The sequence below is a fragment of the Chlorocebus sabaeus genome, chromosome 10 (assembly GCF_047675955.1).
Source record: "Chlorocebus sabaeus isolate Y175 chromosome 10, mChlSab1.0.hap1, whole genome shotgun sequence".
In the NCBI taxonomy this organism is placed as follows: Eukaryota; Metazoa; Chordata; class Mammalia; order Primates; family Cercopithecidae; genus Chlorocebus; species Chlorocebus sabaeus.
In genome coordinates this window covers 43,641,907-43,660,778 of record NC_132913.1, presented here as the reverse complement: position 1 = coordinate 43,660,778, position 18,872 = coordinate 43,641,907, and the positions used below count along the sequence as shown (strand labels likewise).

At 41.3% G+C, this 18,872-nt stretch overlaps 1 protein-coding gene and 1 non-coding gene across 4 annotated transcripts in view; both read right to left on the bottom strand.

Annotated features, from left to right (window-relative positions):
* Window positions 1–5,132, bottom strand: part of GPD2 (glycerol-3-phosphate dehydrogenase 2) — a 149,107-nt gene extending 143,975 nt beyond the window's left edge. The window contains exon 1 of one of the 3 annotated variants that reach the window (XM_007965003.3): window positions 4,766–5,132. The gene's annotated coding sequence lies outside the window, so the exon portion shown is untranslated. Of the gene's footprint in view, window positions 1–4,051; window positions 4,160–4,765 lie in introns of those variants that run through there. The other 2 variants (XM_007965002.3, XM_007965006.3) reach the window with 2 other exon arrangements.
* Window positions 5,133–18,332: 13,200 nt separating this feature from the next.
* On the bottom strand, window positions 18,333–18,436 carry LOC119625541 (small nucleolar RNA U13). Its single transcript, XR_005241733.1, has one exon. It is a non-coding gene; the product is annotated as a small nucleolar RNA U13 (small nucleolar RNA).
* Window positions 18,437–18,872: the final 436 nt, after the last annotated feature.

Here is an 18,872-nt window from a genome sequence, read left to right as displayed (position 1 = left end):
ACAGATATGATATAGGAAGAAACACACAACCCAAAGAACTAGTAAGAGCCTCTAACAAAAGATCAAAATCCTGGAACACAAGCCAAAGGAAACAAACAAACAAACTTGGTCACATTCACGTCAGGACACAAATTAGAATTCTGGATGCATTCTGACCACAATCATTATCTAAACATTCTCAGGTATTCAAAACATCAACATCTCTTCCTTTCTTTTTCTTAAATGTTCCTGAGATCAATCCCCGGTTATATATTACAGGAAGAAGTCTATTCTAAAATTGTTAGAGATTTCCTGGCTTGCAGCCACATTGGCCGTTGTCTTTCTCACTTGGAGTTGAGTTTGATTATATCTTCCTCTTACATTTCTTTCACACATCATGTCAACAATTCTAAAACAAAGAAAAGTAAAGCACACTTTATTAGTTTCTTCTTGCCCTAACATACCACTTCTAAGTTTTCTTACCTCAAAAGTCTTAAGACATGATGGAATTATTTAAGTATTTTGATGAGCAACTAAAACTTACTTAATAACATCTTCTTAGTTTAGTTCCATTCAGCTCTTCTCTATCTCCCAAGAAACAATTTTTGAATTTGGCAGGTTGAGAGGCATTTCAACCCTGATGATTAATAATTTTCTCCTTATACTCCAGGTAAAAAATATATAAAATACACCCCATTGTCAAAACTGAATAGAGTAACTGGCAGGCCATCTGACACTTTTATTTTATTTATTTATGTATTTATTTACTTACTTACTTATTTGAGACAGAGTCTCCTTCTGTCACCCAGGCTGGAGTGCAATGACACAATCTTGACTCACTGCAACCTCTGCCTCCCGGGTTCAAGCAATTCTCCCGCCTCAGCCTTCCAAGTAGCTGGGATTACAGGTGCCCACCATCATGCCCAGCTAATTTTTGTATGTTTAGTAGAGATGGGGTTTTGCCATGTTGGCCAGGCTGATTTCAAATCCCTGACCTCAGGTGATCCACCTGCCCAGGCCTCCCATGCCAAAGTGCTGGGATTATAGGTATGAGCCATGGTGCCTGCCTGGCTTTTTTTTTTTCTTTTTTCTTTCTGAGACAGTCTCAAGCAATTCTCAAGTTTTGACCTCCTGAGTAGCTGAGACTACAGGCACAGGCCACCATGCCTGACTAATTTTTGTATTTTTTGTAAATATGGGGTTTCCATGTTGTTCAGGCTGGTCTCAAAACTCTTGGGCTCAAGCGATCCACCTGCCTTGGCCTCCCAAAGCAAAGTGCTGGGATTACAGGCGTGATCCACTGCACGTGACCTATCTGACACATTTTTAAGCAAGTGTGTTAAAGGTGACAAGAATGAAGAGTTACCATTTTAACGCCAACCCTGAGCTTTAAACTTCACAGACATAGTGACAAGTATTCATTTCTTGCATATGCAAAATTTTACTGAAGATTTCCCATATAATTTTCAACAGAAAGATCATTTTTGGAAGTACACGATTATGTTGGCTTTTTCATACAATGAAGTACACAATAGCAAACATTCCTGAAACAAAGATGATCTTTTCTATCATCTTCAGGAAATAAGTCCCTCTGTTACTGAAGTGACATTCTCTTTGGCAGGAAGCTGTCTCCAACTACTTGAGCCAATATTAACCTTTTCCTTCATAATCACAACAGTTCTGGCCAATATCCTACCACTGGAAAAATGATTGTACAAGGTCTTATGTTGGTCTCCAATTGTGTTCCATCTATGTTTTACCTTGGTAAACAACTGTAAGCTTTTCAAAAGAGGATAACTTTTTTTTTAATCTAGCACTTATTACAATATAATGCTGCACAAGAATACAGAAAATTTCATTTAAGAAGACTAGTGTTCATATATTGATTTCTAGTCCTCTTTCTGAAGTGTTGTTTCTGCACTTAGGATCGCCCCATGAGTCCAGGTGTTGACAAACAGAAAGAATCAAGTTTTGGAAAACCTAAACAGAAACATCATCACATTAAAAAAATAAAACTGAGAAATTAGATACTGATCTGAAAATTGCTTCCCTTCTCTAATAACCATAGCTACCACTAACTCACCTCTCCTCTCCCCAGCCCAACACACTAAACTAACCGAAAAAAATATACGGATAATTCATGCACAACATGCAAGAATTCTTTGCCCAAATTTTCAAGCTAACTATATTCTTTGCCCATATTTTCCTATTTGAGTATAAGAAGGAAAAATACAGGATGGAAGCTAGTCTTTTGAAGTCTACCACTTGCCAAGTACATTGCTAGCACTTGCACACATGTCATTGCATTTAGTATCCATATTTTGCCAATGAGACAATTGAGGCTGAGTTTTAAAAGATGACCTAAGGCCAAAGTCCTTGGCTCCCTGCTCCGCAACTACCCTCAGCTAGAGTTTGTTCCACAGTTCGGTTGCTCATTGAGAAAACATTTATTGAGGGCGTATTACAAGCTAGTCACCCCTCTAGGCATTAGAGGTCACTCATTGAGAAAACATTTATTGAGGGTGTATTACAAGCTAGTCACCACTCCAGGCATTAGAGTTTTGAAAGTATGCAAGACAGGACAAGCCCTACTCTCATAGAACTTACATACTAGAGAGGAAAGAAAACAACCAGAGTAAGTTCAGAGTTGTAATAGTTTACCAACACGAGCTACGCACAATCATCATCAAATCTTTTAAAATATCTACAATAAGATTAGTTACAACAAACTAAAGGGGGTAGTAACATTCACTAACAATTGGTAACACTGTGGCCTTTTTGTCAATTCCTGAACCAAGCCATTGCATCTTTGAATGAATCACAAGGGAGAGAGAAGGAAGCAGAGCTCTAAAGCTGCTTAGAATTTCTTTATAAAATAAAATGACTCTGTGAGCTATGAGAATGGACTGTTGCAATGAATCCAGTGTTGGTTCTCAAACCCAAAACCCCACATTTATCCATTTATTCATTAAAATATTGCTGTATTTGAAGAGTTGATTTGTAAAAGTCACGGGAGTGTTGTAATTTGACATAACGCCCCTGTGGGAAACAGAGGGGGGTTTCAACATCCACATCACAAGGTTCCCCAGGCTGCACACGGTCTCCATTGGGCAATGGCATCCTGCTGTCATGTGCTGGCCAGCAAGAACTGTAGGACTGGGATTAGAGTGGTCGGTCAGTAGCTACCAAGAAGTGCCTGGGCCCAGTGTGACAGCTGCCAACACCCTCCACACGCCAAAAACAAACTTCACATCTCTTTAAACTTGGAACACGTGCAAAATACTAACAGTTTTGTTTTAGCAATAAAGACTCCCTGTCACTTACTAACTTCCTCCCCTCACCTATTTATACAAGTATAAGTTGACTAGCTGCTATTTCTATAGCTGCCTCCTATGATATTTATAATGTGTTGTGTGATTTGGGTTGCCCATGTCACTAACACTTTGTGAGAATTTGTGTTTGTAAATTACTCTGGAACTCTTCTGAGAGTGAATATTCCACTGCACAAGGTGGAAGCCAGACTAGAGACCATCTGCTAAGAGCAGCACTTCATTCACCCAGCTACACCTTCCTGCCAAAGCACTCTTTGCAAATCTATTTTTGCTGGTAGAAGTTACTACGTGGGGAGTGGAGGCTGCTTTAAGTTATCAGTGTGCACCTTCCATTTCCTCCTAGGACAGTCACACGCCAGGCGCTGAGTTTCTCAAAGAAGCCTCAGCCCCCGTCCAGACTCGTTCTCACTCTTGCTTCGGAAGGGAGCAACAATCCTTATCAGACTAGCCCCGTCTACAAGCTAAAAGTTTGCATAAACTTTCAATGGGGTACCAACCCTCGCCCCAAAAGTCCTGCCACTGTACTGTTTTACAACTGCCGCCTCCAAAATATAAACAACGAAACCCTAGAGAAAAGCGAGTCCATCTTCTGCTGATGGGAAGAAATTCTAAATCTTTCCCGTTTCCCGCCACCACCTACCGCAACACTGGAGTCCCTGAACACTCGCCCGGGTCAGAAAGGGACCACTCCCCCCTAGAATCCTAAGGGCGGGGAAAGGGGTCTCCCAGGAAGCACACACCTGAGATAGATCCTCACGCGCGAGGGGCCAGCGGGCAGGGGCACCCAGTTCCTCCAGCCAGGGTGGAGTCGGCCTCCCCCCGGAATCAGAGCCTCGGCCCGGGTGCTAGCAGCGCGGCGCGCGGGGCTGTCACTCGAGGCGGGCTGGGCGGGTGTAACTCGAGCGCCGGGCGGGCCGCGCCCCCGCCTTCCCTCTTCCCGACTTCCTCCTCCAGCTCCCGCGCCTGCTCCCTCCCGGAGGGCTGACCCGGGCGGCGAGGCCGCCACCTCCAGCCCGGATACCTCGGGCCCAGGCTCCTCCGGCCCAGCGGGGAAACGCGGAAGTGGGGGCAGGAACCGGGGCCGGGGTTGGCTGGAGTGTGGGAGGGAAAAGCGGTGCGAAGAGCGGGCGGCGAGCGAGGAGGTCTCCGCGGCCCAATGAACGTGACTAGACGGGGACGCGGCTCCCGCCGCCGGGTGGGGTCGCGCAGCGCCACACGCAAGGGCCCTCGCCCGCGGCTGCAGTTCCTGCTTTGTGCCTCGGTGGTGCCGGACTCCAGACCTCCGCCCCGCCTTGCCAGCGGGCTGGCGGACTGGAAAGCCTGAGCTAGGCCAGGCTGGGGAAGACGGTGGCGGTGTCCGATTTCCTGTGCCCTCGCCCATGCGGGCCGCCCTGGCCATCTGCCTGGGGGAGGGGAGACACTCGCCGGCCGGCAGGCTGGCGGGGCTGGCTTACCTGACGACTTCTCGTTGTTCGCCCCCGGATCTGGCTTCTCCTACTCTGCACCTCCCGGCCGGCTGGCTTCCCTAGGCCTACAGACGCGTCCAGGAGGCGGGCGACCCTGCGACCCCGCCGTCAGAACCCAGACTCTCGCCCGGCTCCCCCGGCGGGCTCAAGCCGCGCCAGGCCTCCTGGCTCCCCGCCTGAATGTCAGCGCAGGGACCCGCAGGGAAGACCAAGCCCAAGCCCAAGCTCCAGGGGGTGGAATGCTGAGCACAGGTTCCCCAGGCCCAGCCTCATACAGGTGGGGGGAGGCGGAGAGCCCCGGCAGTTGAACAGCAGGCTTCCCACTTGCAACCCCCCCAACCCCCCCAAAAAAGAAACGACCCTGCCCACTGAGCATGCCCAGCTCACTTGTTGGAACTACTAGGGCTAGACAAGCCCAAGGGGACCTAAGGAAGGCGGAGTTGGGGCTCAAATGGACCCACTTCTTTAAGAGCTTTGCTCCGAAGACCTCTGGGTGCTGTACTAATAACCTTTCTATCGTGGTATTGGAAAATATCCAGGAGATGGACGGAAATGCCTTTCCAAAAGAAGGAAGAAAATTAGTGTGAACCAAAAACGCAGTGTATTTTTTTAAATAAAGTGTTAAGTACTCATTTAATGTCCTTAAATACCGCAGAACTCCTATAGTTGACCCAGAGGAATGCATTTATTTATTAAGTCTCAAACTCAGTAACTTGAGGGAACCATCCATAGTCCACAGAGGAGCAATGATTCTCACCCTTGAACACATTAAAATTGGGGGGAGGGGGCGGGGAAGGGTGAAATGCCAGATTTCCATCCCCAAGTCCAATGAATCCGTCTGGACGTGGGATCTGCAAGTCCTTGTATTTCAAAACTGGGTCTAAAAGTGTAGTCACTGGAGCCCGCAGCATCAGCATCACCTGAGAACTTGATAGAAACTGTACTCCAGTGACCTGATTCATAGACTCTGGGGCTGGGGCTGAGCTACCCAGATTTTACAAGCCCTTCAGGTAGTTCTGGTGCACACTAAAGTTTGAGAACCATGGTTTAAAAGCTCCCCCCAGTTGAATCTAATGAGCAACCAGAGAAAAGAAATTGTAATTGAGAAAAGAAAAATAGTTCAGAGCATTTGAGCAATGTGAGGTATGCAAAATTTATCAGGCCCAGAGAGACTTGAGTATGGGACATAGGTTGTGCCCCTACACTCATGCTCAGGGGCGATTGTTTAAAGGCATTTTGTTCATGACTGACTGCCCAACCATATCTTCATGTTCCTGGAATTTGTGATACAAAGAACAATCTATAGGCAATCAATAGTTTATGTTGTTTTTATGTAAATTATTGGTAAACAACTTGGAAACCACCTCTTCTTTTCCTTTAAAAACTTTATTGTGGCCGGGTGGGCGCGGTGGCTCACGCCTATAATCTCAGCACTTTGGGAGTATGATGTGGGCAGATCAAGAGGTCAGGAATTCGAGAACAGCCCAACCAACATGGTGAAACCCCATCTCTACTAAAAATACAAAAATTAGCCGGGCATGGTGGCGAATGCCTGTAATCCCAGCTCCTCAGGAAGCTGTGGCGGGAGAATCACTTGAATCTGGGAGGCGAAGGTTATAGTGAGCTGATATGGCACCACTGAACTCCAGCCTGGGTGACAGAGTGAGACTCCGTCTCAAAAATAAATAAATAAAATAAATAAATAAAACTTACTTGTAACTGGGCAACATTGTGAGACTGGTTATATTAAGTTGCCTCAGTTCTTTTTTCTTTAGTTTGACAAATCAAACCAATATTTTATCATTTTTTCTTCAAACCCTAATCATTTATCTAGAAATGCAACATGTTACCCAGAAAAGGAATAATCTGGTTGAATTGGGTGCCAGTCCTGGATTTCTTTCCCACTGATTGTCCCAGATCAGTTCAGTGCTTGGGAAATGGGACCATCAGTTACTCACTTTTGTACTCTAGTGCCTAGCATAGTGCCTGAGTATAACTGATGTTTATGTGTTTCTTGATTTGAAATGAATGCTTAGGTAAGCGATCTGGTCCAATCCATGCAATGTCACCTGATTTTTTTCCCCACTAGTCCTACTCACACTGCTAGCTAGTGTAACCACCCGAGGAGTTCATCTTGCCCGCTGCCTAGACAGAGCCGATTCATCAAGACAAGGGAATTGCAAGAGTAATTCACGCAAAGCCAGCTGTGCAGGAGATCAGTTTTATTATTACTCAAATCAGACTCCTGAGCATTCGTGGAGCAGCTTTTTTAAGGACAACTTGGTGGGTTGGGGGAAGCCAATGAGCCAGGAGTGCTGATTGGTCCGGAATGAAATCATAGGGAGTTGGAGCTGTCTTTTTGCACTAAGTCAGTTCCTGGGTGGAGGGCCACAAGATCAGAGGAGTCAGTTTATTGATCTAGGTGGTACCAGCTTATCTGTCAAGTGCAGGGTCTGCAAAATATCTCAAGTACTGATCTTAGAAGCAGTTTAGGGAGGGTCAGACTGACTCCTAAACCATAGTTTCTAATCTTTTGTGGCTGTTAGTCCTACAAAGGCAATCTAGTCTCCAGACAAGAGGGAGGTCTGCTTTGGGAAAGGGCTGTTACCATCTTTGTTAAAACTATAAACTGTAAACTAAGTTTCTCCCAAAGTTAGTTCAGCCTACGCCCAGGAATGAACAAGGACAGTTTGTAGGTTAGAAGCAAGATGGAGTCGGTTAAGTTAGATCTCTTTCACTGTCTAGGTCATAATTTTGCAAAGGCGGTTTAACTAACAAGCCAAGAACTGATGTAAGATTCAGTTCTTATATCAATAACCCATGACCATCAGCCCCTGAGTCTGATTTGGATACAGGAGGAGGTAGAGAATAGGAGGTAGGGCATAGTTGGAGAGAGAGAAAAATCAGGAGCATTGGACATGATTCCTCTTGCCAAATTTGGGGCCCAGAGCAACCAAAGGACAGCAGAAGGATGTTGGCATCTGGTGGGATTCAGAAAGGACGCAGAAGGAAAAAGGTGTGCATGGGAGTGGGGTCAAGGGACACAGACAAGGAAGGAAGCTTCACCTGATCAGCACACAATTTACTCTGAATCTTCTTTTTCAAGACCGTGTACCTCTGCTCTATAGTTTCCACTCCCCCACTCTTCACACACATCTAATCTCAACTATTGACTTGAATAAAATAAATAGGAAACTGTTGTATAGTAGATAATTTTCTCCAATAAAACATTGCTGACTTGCAATTAGAGCATAAGTTATTTAGAGCATATTTTCAAAGTTGTTAATTCTTAAAAATGCACATCCCTAAAAAAGAACAAAATCACTTTGCAGCAACATGGATGCAGCTGCAGCAACATGGATGCAGCTGCAGGCTGTTATCCTAAGCAAACTAATGTAGGAACAGAAAACCAAGTATCACATGTTCTCACTTGTAAGTGTGAGCTAAATCATGGTTTCACTCAGACATAAAGATGGGAACAATAGGCACTGGGGAATCCAAAAGGAGGGAGGGGGACAGGGCTGAAAACTTCCTATTGGGTACTACATTCAGTATGTGGATGATGGAATCAATAGAAGCCCAAATCTCAGCACCACACAATTTACCCTTGAAACAAACCTGCACATGTAGCCCCTGAATCTAAAATAAAAAATGGAAATTAAAAAAAAATGTTAATGAACATTAATTTCAAAATGTAGAGGTTTATGATCATTATTTTAAGATTTTACAGACACTGGCCGGGCACGTTAGCTCACGCCTGTAATCCCAGCACTTTGGCAGGCCAAGCCAGGAGGATCACCTGAGGTCAGGAGTTCAAGACCAGCCTGGCCAACATGGTGAAACCTCGTCTCTACTAAAAAATACAAAACCTAGCCAGGTCTGGTGGAACACGCCTGTAGTCCCAGCTACTCGGGAGGCTGAGATGGGAGAATTGCTTGAACCCGGGAGGCAGAGGTTGCAGTAAGCTGAGATCACGCCACTGCACTCCAGCCTGGGCGACAGGGCGAGACTCTATCTTGAAAGGAAAAGGAAAATAAAAAGATTTCACAGACACTTATAAAATAAAATACTATGCCTTATTTATTCCATGAATCTTTTCTAAAGAGATTAAAATATAAAAACAAATTTTTCTTTCTCGCCTAATACATAGCACTTTAAAGCCTTTTTTGACAATTCTTTTTATGAGTATCTAAGTAGCTTTCTGCCTCCCTATCTCTAGCCCTCTGTCTTGCTCCTAACATAACAAGAATTCCACTGAAAGGGTTTGATTGCTGATTAGAGTATCTAACAGGAACACAATTTCCTATATGCCTAAGCATTTTCTTTTCATTATTAAGATACTTTCATGGGGAAGTGGGAGATAATCATTAATCTCGGAATTGCTCTCAATAATTACTATGCTAGCTCCACAGACAATATTAAAAAAAACAAAAACCTTGCCTTCTCAACAAACACTTGCTACTGCTTCTTTTTTGCTTATAGTATTAAAACCAAATGAAACAAATAAACTGATTTAAAACTAAAAGTGTAGGAAGACTAAGTAGAGGTATGAGAAAGGAAACAATGACCATAACCAAATTTTAAAACATGAAGTAATTATTTCAGCAGAAGGCAATCTAGTGAAGACCAAGACCTCAGGGAAATGAGAGTCTTAAGTGTTTCTCTTCTTCCCCATAAACATGACTCAGCATTTGGAATGAAACTATGTTTACTGTCTTTCAGATTTCTGGTGTCAAATAACTTTGGTGCCACCTAAATCCTTTCTCCTGTGCCTAAGAAAACTCAAGCACAGTCATGGGTTTTCATCCTCATATGGCCACAAAAATCTGAAATGCTTTTCCTTTTTCACCCATTCGTGTCTTACAGAAGCCTAAGTTGGTACACCATTCATTTACCTTGTTTTTGTAGTGTTGTCAGATGAATTTAGGTTGTCACCTATATCCTAGTGTAACAAAATGAGCAAGAAGTTTTTTCCCTCCCAGACTTGGAGAGTAGGCTACCTGCTACTAAGATATCTTAAACACAGCTTCTGGGATTGACCTTTTCCCACCATGTGGGCACCTTCCAATGATGAGTCTACCATGTACTTTTAATGACCACCACATGTCTAGAGCCAACTGTTTTAGTCTTTGTCCATTTCTAGAGAAAAACAAATTTTCCCCATAGCCAGGTAGGTGTTCATCAGTTACCAAAGCTCGAAGTAAAATGTATGGAATACTAGAATTGAACAGGGCTATACATGTTAACCCCACACTTTCAGTTTCTAAAAAACGAAACCAAAGCTCAGCAGTATTACAATATTAGCTAAACACGGAGCCAAGACTAAAATGAGAAACTGCTTGGTATAGAGCTCAAGTCATCTCTTACAAGTTCTTCAATCATGGTCTTGTCCTCTAGCTTTCCAAAACATCAGTATCCTTATCAGTGAAGGATGTTAATATCAAACATTCATATAGTGTTTACTTTATCTCAGGCACTACTCTTCACAAAGTGATGTAATCTTTAATCCTCAGCATAACTATGCAAGTATTTCATTTTTCTGGGTTTTTTTCTTTTGTTTCATTCCACCAAATGGGGAAATTAAGGTAAAAAATTGTTAAGTAATATGCTGAAGACAACACACCTAGCAGATGGCCAAACCGGGATTGAGTGGGATAATATATGTAAAATGCCTGGTATATAAGTTGCCAATAGAACTATTACCAATGTCAGTTCTCTTCCCTAAACCACAAGCATATCCTGACAAAACACTTTGTTCTGAAGCTTTGCATGTTCACATATTTTTTTATTATATTCTTTAATTTGGGTACAGTTTAAGTAGTTTACATGAATTAGAAAGTTATGTTATATATGCATCTAACATAATCATATCCATTGTTAACAATAGTTGCAAACAGTAAGAAATTAACCAAAAATTAAAGACTACAAGTTTACTACTTACCAATAAACAAAACTAACATAGAGTATCTAAAAGATTAACATTGCTGTCCAAGAAAATCTTAAATCCTTGAGCAGGATCAGACCAATCACTTTGGGAGCTTAAGAAAAGAACACTCATTTGGTAGATCTCCACCTACTTGATACATGAATTCTTAACAGCAGAGTTATAGACATCTAAAAATATCCAACAGAAAATCTTTCCATGTCAGTGATTCTCAAAGAGTTAGGATCAAGAATGAAGTGAAAATATATGATCCTTGAAAAGATGAAATAAAAATACTACATATATTTTTTAATGGGTACTTTATGTTTTATTTCTGCTTTATAAAAACTGGGAATGTATTCTTGAAATAAATGTCTAAAGCATCAATATAAAGTGGCACCAAGAAACTTAGATTTAAAGGTCCTGAGGTAAAGGAAATATGTATTCCTTCCCTAAAGAGGAATCCACTTTATCCCTGGGACAGGACAGCACTGAAAACAAGCTTTTATAAATGTTGATGATGTACACTCAGTAATGTTGTCTCTGGAACATAGACTCCTATTTAATAACAGCAAGAAAGTGTGGGTAAGCAGAAATGTCCCAAGAAACTCATGCAGAGAACATGAATAAGTATTAAGTTCTGATGTGGGAACTGAAACAAAATAAAGAATTGAGCTTTTCAGAGTAAAGCTTAGTTATCATCCTAGTGAAAGAGGTAACTGAACCAACGGTAAATAACCCAAGAAACTGGAGATTTGTCAGTCCCAAATTTGAATACATTTTATATAACCTGGAAATGGCTTAAATCTCAGCAGTAAATGCTTAAAATAAACTTGACCACTGTTTATAATGTTATAACACAATTTAAAAAAAAGAAAATGAATGAATTTGAATAGCAAAAACAGCACAACAATACCGACAGACAGGATTTATGTCTGTACATGATTAGCTCTAAAGTGAGGATGTTGTATCTTAGCCTTGAAACATGTAGGCATTGGCCTAATTTCTGCTAAGCCAAGAGGAAAATGTTTTACACACAGGGAGCATAGACCAGAGGGTAACAGGTGCTGTTTCTTGGCCTGAAAAGCAAATCTCCTTCATTCCTCCTCTATCAGCAAAATCATCATATAAAGCCTGAAAATGGAAGACAGGAAAGCAGAGAATCTTTGTTCTGTTATCCTTCAGTTACAAATTAAAGTTCATTTTTGAAAGAGCTCTTTAGGGAGGCATAAAGTAAAAGGAGAGAATGGTTAAATGTAACATCCATCAAGGAGAAATTTTACAATTTAATGGAAAGTCTATTATTTTAAAATTCTCTAGACCACGCTGTAAATAAATAATCCTGTTCCCTTCCTGCCTAACTCTTAGCCTAAGTTTCTGAGAATGAGATAACTTGACATGTGAGAAATAGCTAGAAACTGGTGTCAGGGCATCTAGAAACTTTTTTTTCTAGTAAATCTAGAGTAATGTGTATTCTAAAAAAAATCTTTCAATAGTCAAATGTGGTACAAGGCAATTTTTATTGTGTTCTTCACTGTCAACCTGGTCCTCTGATAGTATTGAAATACAGCAAATGTCCTGCCCTCACAAACGTGGCCTTCCTAAAGTGGGTCTCAAAGTGCTGGAGGTTGAAATTCTAGTTTTTTCATCATGAGGCCCACCCTGGATATAGGGTATCCTTTCACTTTACATAGGGTGTCCTTTTGGTTCCTGCCGTTGCAGTAGGTAGAAAGCAAATAGTCTGCAGCCTAATGAGAGCTAAAGCAAAGACTGAGAAGCTACACTGTGGTAGACTGAATAATGGCCTCCCCAAAGTTATTCATATTCTGATCCGTGGAACCTGTCAATCTTACCTTATTGGGCCCAGCAGTGGGGAGAGGGGGAGAGTTGTAGATATGACTAAGTATCTTGAAATGGAGAGATTACTCTGAATTATGGGTGTGGGCCCTAAATGCAATCATACATATCCTTAAAAGACAAAAGTAATAGGTATGCACACAGCAGAATAGAAGACACAGTGACCATGAATACAGAGACTGTAGTAATGCAAACGCAAGCCAAGAAAGGCCTGCAGCCACCAGAAACTGGAAGAAACATAGAATGGATTCTCCCTAGAGTCTCCAGAAGGAGTGCAGCCCTGCTGACCCCTTGATTTCAGTCTAGTGATGCTGATTTTCAACTTCAGGCCTCCAGAACTGTCAGCCAATAAATTTCCGTTGCTTTAACAACCAAGTTTGTGGCAATTTGTTATAACAGCAATAGGAAACTAATACAGCTTTCTCCATTTATTTCCCTTTGGCACTAATGCCAATCTATCTTTCCAGAGCTAGATCTTCAGTACATCATTGACATTTGTAGGATGTTTTTAATTCAGAATGCCAAAGCAATTTACAACCATGTAAATGGGCTCAATTTTGTATCCTGTGGGACATTCAAGCAATACCAGAGTCTTGTAAAATTTGAGAGATGCCTGGACCGTTTTATTTTTTACTTTTTGAGACTCCTAACAATTAAAGAAATACTAAAACAAAGTTGAAAAAAATTATAGTATAATTTGAATGTTTACAATTAGTCAACTAATTCTTAGCAAAAGAATACTTCGGCCGGGCGCGGTGGCTCAAGCCTGTAATCCCAGCACTTTGGGAGGCCGAGACGGGCGGATCACGAGGTCAGGAGATCGAGACCATCCTGGCGAACACGGTGAAACCCCGTCTCTACTAAAAATACAAAAAATTAGCCGGGCGAGGTGGCGGGTGCCTGTAGTCCCAGCTACTCGGGAGGCTGAGGCAGGAGAATGGCGTAAACCCGGGAGGGGGAGCTTGCAGTGAGCTGAGATCCGGCCACTGCACTCCAGCCTGGGAGACAGCGAGACTCCGTCTCAAAAAAAAAAAAAAAAAAAAAGAATACTTCAGTAACTATTTCCACAGCCTCATTTAGAGATAAGAGCAGAATTTTAAATGTGGGTTCCAAGGCAAACAGATAGCTATACCACTCAGTTCCTCTTTCAAGCAGAACTTATTTCTCCAGCTCCTGGAAGCATCTTCAGTAAGTGGTTTTCAGTGGCCAGCTCCTTCAGAATTTGTCTGGACCGCTGAAAGCTGCCTCAGTCAAGGTCATTCCTTTGCTGAGTTAGTTCTTATCCTGTGACTGAATGAGGCTGGGGTATGAGACTCAGCCAGATAATTGGAAAATAACTCTGATGGGCCTTATATGCTCTAGAACTCCCTCAGGGGTAGATTGAGACTGCATCACAATCCAATTTCTCCCTCTGCCCGATTCTGCTTCTGCCCTCTTCGTTTTAGATGTATTAATCCTCATAAATCACCTGCATGTCATATTCCATCTCACTATCTGCTCTAGAAAGCCCAATCTGCATCAGGCCCTTCATAACAAAAACCTTTGACTGCCACAGAATCTTACATTTATTCTTCCTCTTTTTTTTTTTTTAAATGTATCCACTGAGATCGTACCTTTCTTTCCAGTTCAAAGAAAAAAACCATTCCCTAGAGCTGGCAGCCTCTCCACTTTGTTCTCTCTATATAAGGACAAAAGGCTTCTCTGGGCTACATGTAGTTCAGGAACATGGGTTGCAAAATCTTCCTCACATCCTATTTCCTTCCAGGTGTGTCTAATTTAGATGTTTCTAACATCAGTCATTCAATGAGTACTTATTGAGCACCACTTGTGTACCAGGCACTATTCTATTGTCTAAGGGATACAGGAGTGATATGGTTAAGCTTTATATCCCTACCCAAATCTCATTTTGAATTATAATTCCCATGTGTTAAGGGAGAGACCAGGTGAAGGTAATTGAATCGTGCGGGCAGTTCCCCCCATGCTGTTCTCATGACAGTGAGTGAGTTCTCATGAGATCTGATAGTTTTATAAAGCGCATTTCCCTCTTTGATGGGCACTTCTTCCTGCTGCCTTGTGAAGAAGGTGTCTTGCTTCCCGTTCACCTTCTGCCGGGATTGTAAGTTTCCTGAGGCCTCCCTGGCCATGCTGAACAGTGAGTCAATTAAACCTCTTTCCTTTATAAGGTACCCAGACTCGGGCAGTTCTTTACAGTAGTATGAAAACAAACTAATACAAGGAGTATATGCTTTTATTACACACCCAGACTGAGTATGTGATATATGTTAGGTCAGATTTCACATATGCCTCACAGGTAAGGTAAAGTGAGTTCATCAGGCTATGGTAAAACAAATAAGCAGTAGTGGGGTCTGTGGCAAATTGGAGAAAGCATGCCACATCCACAGGGGTTGGCTCTTGACCTTAACCTGGTATCAAACCTTTTGTGACTAACTAGGAAAACCAGAAAGTACCCACCTCTTTATGGGATGTAATCTCTAGTCTGCACCATCACTTCTAGATGATTTTTGCCCCAAATACTTAACCTGAGTTAACCCCTTAGGTATAAATTCTAGTCAACAAGACAACTGATTCCTCTTCAATGACATTGTCACAGAAGAAAAGAAAAGGGAGAGAGGGTCTGATCTGAAGTAAAAGTGACTTAAGTGACATAATCAAATACAGAGCATGTGTTTTAATTGAATAATGGCTTGAAAAGAAGATAAATGCAGGTCAGGCATGGTGGCTCATTCCTATCATCCCAGCACTTTGGGAGATCAAAGCAAGAAGATCCTGAGCAACACAGTGAGACTCTGTCTCTACAAAAAGTAAAATAAAAAAAATTAGCCAGTTCTGGTGGTATGCACCTGTAATCCCAGCTCCGCAGGAGGCTGAGGCTGGAGGATCACTTTAGCCCAGGAGCTTGAGGTTATAGTGAGGCAGGATTACACCACTGCACTCCAGACTGAGTGACAGGCAAGAGCCAGTATTCAGAAAAGCAAACAAACAAAAAATAATAAAATGAATATAAATGACATTTTAGGAACAATGAGGAAATTTGAATATGAACTGAGTAAACATGGCATTAGGAAATTACAGGTTTTGTTTTCAGTGTGTTCATACTAGCGTTATATAGGAAACTGTTCTTAATAAATATAGCAATGTATTAAGTTATTGAATTTAGAGGTAGATGAATAGATATTTTTCTTTCTAATTTACAATAAGCTTTAAGATGTTCATAATCAAAATTTTTAGCGTAAATAAAAGTAGCAGCCTGTACAAAGCTTTTGTCAATTGTTGTCATGGAAGAATTAAGCCCAGTGTTACTAAACACTCTGAATTTTCAAAATAAACTGGAAATCTGGGATTTTAGTGTAAGATACTTTTTTGACTTTAAGAAATTATTAGCAGTCAAACCTTAAAAAGGCAACAAAACAAGAACAAAAAATAGTGCAGGTCTGTTATAATGCATTTGGATGCTAAAGCTCACATCTAGTCTTCAAATTTACCATCTCTGATCTAAGTCCTTTGATTTTAATCTGTTTCCTTAGCTCTCTGACCCTTTATCCCTGATTTTCTTCTTCCTTTCTCTCTTTTGCTGACTGGTCTCTACCACTTTACCGTGTCCTTGAGCTGTTGCAGGATAATATGAGAAGTAACCAAGGTATGGATTTGTTTGGAATATCAGATGATTTAACAAACTGAGAATTGTTTAATAATTATCCTAGAACAACTAAACATTATCCCGATGATCTAAAATAGTTATTAAACTTCCTCACTTAAGATTATTAAATTGCAACATCTGTCTTCAGGAAACATTACTATTGCATGTAATATTTGCAAAACATTTACAACTGCTTTTAGTTGTATCTCATATTCTCGTTTTTTTTTTTTTTTTTTTAATCCTTATTTAATGGCTGGAAAGTCCTGAAGGTAACCTGAGTCCTTCGTATGAGAAGGTATTAGACTTAGGCGAGCTTCCTGGATGATGGGCTGCTGCTTATCCAACTGCGCCACGTTCTCTCCTGCCCTTGTTTGCTTTATTAGCTAATTACCAAGCTGCATATTCAACCCAGGTTCCAACTATATTAACGGCTATTTACTGGCTAAAATCAATACCCTTTCGATTAGCCACCTGGCGTGGCTTTTGGTAACTAAGCATTATTTGGGCTTCACTGCTTTTACTCCATTGGGGAGATAGGAAAGTGCTTTGTTTTGATTTTTTACACTTACTGGCTACTGCTCTTAGCGGTAGGAGATAAAGGGCAGCAGAGATCGGCTCTGCCTTGGCAGAACCTGGGAACAAACACATAATATTTTACTGCACAAGGAATGGAGCAAAGAAAAATGGAATGACAAACACTGATTTTACTATTTTAAGATTCTTTTTCAATTAAATAAATCTCTTTGGATATAGATTTCTGATGCTCCAGGCATTGTATTAGCCCTAAAAATACAAAGATAAATAAAATACATTCTCCAACTTAGTCAAGTTGTAGAGAACAGCATTGAAACAATCATTACCATAAGCGAGTAAAAAGAGCAGAAAATAGATGTGGAACAGTGTTTTGAGATAGCATGGCAAGGGAATGATTCATTCTTTCCAGAAAGAAAAATCCCATAAACGCCTTTTTGTCACTGGTGGTGAAACTAACCAAAAATGTTCTTTTTAATATAGGTATTTTATTACAGAAAGAACTCATGTTCATTTTGGAAACATGAAAACATATATAAAAAAGAGGAAAAAAGAAACCCAGCCCCTGTAATCTGACCGCTTGGGCCACAATTAACCAGTGTTATTACTTTTAACGGCAAAAACTGCAATTACTTTTGCACCAACCTAATAACTTGCTATAGACATTTTATATACAATTTATATAAAAATAAGAGAAAACAAAAATATGTGAAAACATGGGCTTTGAATCAGATCATTCAAAACCAAGTCTTGTCACTTACTACCTTTATGATCTTAGGCAACCTGCTTAATCTCTCTGAGCATCAGTTTCCTCATCTATAGTATATGGGTAATGGGACCTACCTCCGTGGAGTACTGTAAAGATAAATTAGAAGATAAAAGTACAGTTCTTACAACAATACCTGGGGCATATAAAGCACTCCACATATTCATTCACCTAGCAAATATTTATTGAGCTTTCCATTCTAAGCACTTAGACCACATCAGTGAACTAAATATGGCATTTATTTTTAATATTAGAATTATTATTAATGTAATGCCCTGTAAATCCTCTTTCAACAAAATATTGACAACACCATTCAGTGACAAGAAATGTGAATCTATATCTTTGTTTTTACTGCCTGCGTAGTTTTTTTGTTTGTTTGTTTGTTTTTAGACAGAATCTCACTCTGTAGCCCAGGCTGGAGTGCAGTGGTACAATCTCGGCTCACTGCAGGTCCGCCTCCCAGGTTCAAGTGGGATTCTCCTGCCTCAGCCTCCTGAGTAGCTGGGACAATAGGTGCCTGTCACCACGCCTGGCTAATTTTTTTTGTTTTTTTAGTAGAGATGGGGTTTCACTGTGTTAGCCAGGATGGTCTCAATCTCCTGACCTCATGATCTGGCCACCTCGGCCTCCCAAAGTGCTGGGATTATAGGCGTGAGTCCCCGCATCCAGCCTGCCTGCATAGTATGTTAATGAAAAGGTATATGCTAATTTATTCTGCTTACTGCCTATTCAAGAACCTACAAAGATAGTTTCCAATCTGTATTATAGATAACATTACTTTGAATATCTTTGTTTCCTTGTCCAATTGATTATTTTTTAACATCAGATGGGTAATGTGCCAACATCATGACAAGGTTTGAGGGAGGCGCATCACACACAAGAGCATAAAAACCCAGTCATCACACTTATGAACTATAAAATGATAACTTGTCAAATTGATTCTTAAGGATATATCCTTTAAGTGAAATTGAGTCAAAGTTGATGAACATTTTAAACACTTTTCTCACTCTGTCATCCAGGCTAGAGTGCAGTGGCCCAATCATAGCTAACTATAAACTCAAACTCCTGTGCTCAAGCAATCCTCCCACCTCCACCTCCCAAGCAGCTGGGACCACAGGCATGTCACCATGCCTGGCTAATTTTTTATTGTTATTGTAGAGATGGGTTCTCACTATGTTGCCCAGGCTGGTCTTGAACTGCTGGGCTCAAGCCTTCCTCCCTCTTCAGTCTACCGAAGTGCTGGGATTACAGATATGAGCCCCTGCACCTGACTTAAATACTTTTTAACACTTTTTAGCATTCTTAAGGAAAATCAGGAGAGGGGGATACCAGAGCTGGGTATTGAAGAATACGCAGAAGA